This window comes from Cornus florida, unplaced genomic scaffold (genome assembly GCF_030987335.1).
Source record: "Cornus florida cultivar Cherokee Brave unplaced genomic scaffold, ASM3098733v1 CherokeeBrave_3.0.0_Hap2_Chr08, whole genome shotgun sequence".
NCBI classification, from domain to species: domain Eukaryota; kingdom Viridiplantae; phylum Streptophyta; class Magnoliopsida; order Cornales; family Cornaceae; genus Cornus; species Cornus florida.
In genome coordinates, this window is record NW_026775578.1 from 56,168,077 (window position 1) to 56,172,573 (window position 4,497).

The window sequence follows — 4,497 nt, forward strand, 5'->3', positions numbered from 1 at the left end:
TGATAGCTGTTATTATAAGCGAACTCAACCAGTGGAATGTGATCCTCCCAACTTCCACGAAAATCTAGCGCATAAACACGAAGCATATCCTCCAGCACCTGAATGACCCTCTCGGACTGGCCATCAATCTGAGGATGAAAAGCAGTACTCAAACTCAAAGGAGTACCAAAAGTTGCATGGAAACTACCCCAAAACCAAGATGAAAAACGAGGATCACGATTTGAAACAATAGACACCAGCACTCCATGGAGCTTAACTATGTTTTTGATGTAGATCTTACACAATTCATTTACAGTATCAGTAGCTCAAATGGGTAGAAAATGAGCTGATTTAGTTAATCGGTCCACTATCACCCACACTGTATCATGGTTATGTATCAACCTCGGTAACCCCACCACAAAATCCATCGTCACATGCTCCTATTTCCACTCAGGCACGGCAAAGGCTGTAATAGTCCTGCTGGTCTTTATTGCTCAGCTTTCACTCGCTGACAAGTGAGACATCTAGATACAAACTTTGCCACATCACGTTTCATGCCTTCCCACCAGAACTGTCTCTTAAGATCATAATACATTTTAGTGCCACTTGGGTGTACTGTGTACCTAGAGTGGTGTGCCTCTTCTAAACTCTCTCTGTTGAGGTCTGCTAAGTCTAGAACACATAGCCTACCTCGAAATCTTATACCACTATCAACTCCATACGTCCAATCGACATTACTTTCATCATTAACCGCGTCACCTGCTTTGTTCTGTAACTTGTCATCCTGAGCCTGAGTATGAATGATCCGGCTGATCAAAGTAGGTTGTACAGTCAAACTATAAAGAAAAGCCCCTGTACTCCGAGAACCCGGCATGATAGAGAACTTTGTTAATGCCTCTAACAACATCCACTCTTGAATTATCATAAAGGTAACTAATCCTATCGGTTTTCGACTCAAGGCATCTGCTACCACATTCGCCTTTCCAGGATGATACTGAAGGGTCATATCAAAATCCTTCATCTTCTCCATCCACCTCCGTTACCTTATATTCAACTCCTTCTGAGTATAGAGGTACTTGAGGCTCTTGTGATCAGAGAATAACTCAAATTTCTCGCCATACAAGTAATGCCTCCACACCTTCAATGCAAGAACCACTACTGCTAACTCCAATTCATGTGTAGGGTAATTCTGCTCATGTGGTTTAAGCTACCTAGAAGCATACGCTACCACCTTATCATTTTGCATCAAAACACAGCCAAGACCCTGATGTGATGCATCTATGTAGATCACAAATCTCTCACCACTAACAGGAATGGTAAGAACTGGTGCCGAAGTCAATCTCGTCTTCAGCTCCTCAAATGCCTACTCTCAATAGTGGTCCCAAACAAACTTCACACCCTTCCGAGTCAAACGAGTCAAAGGTGCCGCAATCTTGGAGAAACCCTCAATGAAGTGCTTGTAGTATTCTGCTAGTCCCAAGAAACTATGAATCTTAGTGACAGTAGTAGGCCGTTTCCAACTCATCACAGCCTCTACCTTGGCAGAATCTACTGAAACTCCATCCTTGGAGATCACATGCCCCAAAAACTAAATCTGCTACTGCCAAAAGTCACACTTCTCAAACTTAGCATAAAGCTGATGATCACGTAGAATCTAAAGTGTAATCTTAAGTGTCTCTCATGCTCCTCCTTAGTCTTGGAATATATCAGAATGTCATCAACAAATACCATAAAAAATTGATCCAAGTAAGGTTAAAATACTCGATTCATCAAATCCATAAAAGCTGCCGGAGCGTTAGTCAACCCAAAAGGCAAGACTAAGAACTCATAAAGGCCATAACGAGTCCTGAAGACAATCTTAGGAATACCATCCTCCCTAATCCTCAACTGATGGTAACCAGTCCTCAAGTCAATTTTAGAGAACAACTGCGCCCCTTTGAGTTGATCAAACAAGTCATCAATGCGTGGCAATGGGTACTTATTCTTAATAGTGACCTTATTCAGCGCACGAAAGACAACATATAAGCCGAGTGACCTATCTTTCTTCTTAACAAATAGAATAGGTGCTCCCCAAGATGATGTGCTAGGTCGAATAAACCCCCAATCTTGTAACTCTTGAGTCTACTTCTTCAACTCACTCAATTCAACTGGCGCTATTCTGTAGGGTGCCCTATAGATAGGTAAAATACCAGGAGTGAGGTCGATGCAAAAATCCACTACCCTCCTAGGAGGCAAACCCGGAATATCTTGAAACACCTCTGCATACTCTGACACTGTAGGCAACTACTCTATAGTCACACGTTGTTCAACCGCCTCAATGTGGGCGAGAAATCCCATAGTCATGGTGCCCTCGAACTCTCCACACTTATATCGAGATGGTGACTGTCCCGGAATTGAGAATACAATAGTCCTCTCATGACAGTCCAACTGAGCATGATATCGAGCCAACCAATCCATACCCAGTATAGCTGTGCATCACGAGGTGTGGCATGGGAGGCTTGGGATAATTACGAGCCAAATGTCCTTGCTCACGACAATTGTAGCAATGCCCGCTGAACTGATATGGTTGTGCATCACGAGGTATGGCTGATACTAAAGCTATGGATTGCTTATCTTCACCAACTTTCTGACGTTTCCCAACTCGCCAATCTTGTCTACCTTTCTGCCAACACTGACCTTGCCAGTTTCTCTGAGTTTGCTGTTGCTGACCACTCTGATTCTGTTGAGAGCTGCTCTGATTCTGTTGAGAGCTGTTAGCCCCCTTACTTTTTTGTTCCGCCTTATGCTCCTTCTATTTCTAAAAGGCAATGATATTATTCTCCTCTACCGCCATGTCACATTCCACCACTTTAGTATATATGTCATAACGATGACCTACCACAAACTTCTTTACATGAGAGATCAACCCTCTCTCAAACTTTCTAACCTTGTGCAACTCATTTGCAACAATGTGAGGAGCGAATTGGGATAGCTCTGTAAACTTCCTCTCGTACTCACTAACTGACATCCCATTATTTTATTCCAGCTGCATGAACTCAGTTGCCTTCTTTTCCCTCACTGATAGTGGAAAGTATTTATCGTTGAACCGAGTTTTAAAATTATCCCAGGTCATAGCTGTAATGTCCACAACTATCTTGATCACTGACTGCTACCACTGGCGCGCCTCACCAGATAAAAGAAAAGCACCAATCTTCCTTTTCTGCACTTTAGTGCAGTCCATCATCTCAAAATACTTTTCCATATCTTCAATCCACTTCTCGGCATCAAGTGGATCGGTAGGTCCGACAAATTCAACAGCTCCCAATTTGCGTATATCTCTAATAAATCCAATCGTAGGATTCGGTGCATAAGGTGCATCCTCCAATAGAACATTGTCATGGTCAACACCACCACGACCGACACCTCCCTAACCTCTACCTCTAGCAGGTCGTCCTCTACCTCTTCCGGCTCCTAACATCCTATTTCCAATAAAGAATGTCAATGATAAGTCTCACAAGTAACTTATACTTTAAACTAGAGCATAGTAAGAGAGCAAATAATTCGTATAAGTATATGCTCCTATTTTTACTATCACTTCATTTAGCCAGGTAATTCCTAACCTAGACTCTAATACCAAACTGTCACACCCTAAATTTTAACACAAAGACTCTTTGTCCTGTATGTAAAATCTGATGTATAACTTCCACCAATTCTTAACATACATCCATTATAAAATATAACTATAATGAATCTCCATCATCCAATTTGTTAACATAAGTGTCTGACAAACGTATACAAATAATGAATAGAGGTAAAATTCCCTCTAACATAATAAAAATCCAATAACCACTCAGTCAACTAAATAAGGTCTCACAAATCACCAACTTTATTACAATGATCATAATAAAGGAAAACCAAATAAAAATGAATAAATATACAACGAGCTAAAATCCATCCCCATCATATGTCTTTATCACGTTCCTACTCTATGAGCACCTGAAATGTGATAATGGGGTGAGCTCACAAACTCAGAAATAAATGCTAAACACAATCATCGTTCAGCAAGCTAACCTTACATTGTATTCCCATATCTATAAGCAATTCAACACATGCATTAATTAAATATGCATAACCCAGTTAATTATAAACTCCATAAATAATCCTCATTTACTTTTAATAAATCCACATATCCCATCTGAGCCCCGAGCTCCCATCCAATAAAGTGGTGTGAATCGTATAGTCCCTGACTACCGAAAACACACGTGTGGCTAAAATGTACGTCTACTCCTCAGATGATCCCTGATCACGTCCACACAATAAGGGCTCATTGACCCATGGCCATAATAAAATGGTAGTGCACTCCCAATTAGGTAGGTCTTTGACCATACCCAAAAGTCATCATAGGGTCAGTCCCTGACTACCCCTCCGATTAATCCAAACTCATCCATTAATTATTAATTATGGTTAATTATGAAAGGTATCAATAATTAATAATTCAGATTAATAACTAATACACCCAAATACCATTTTAATTTAAAA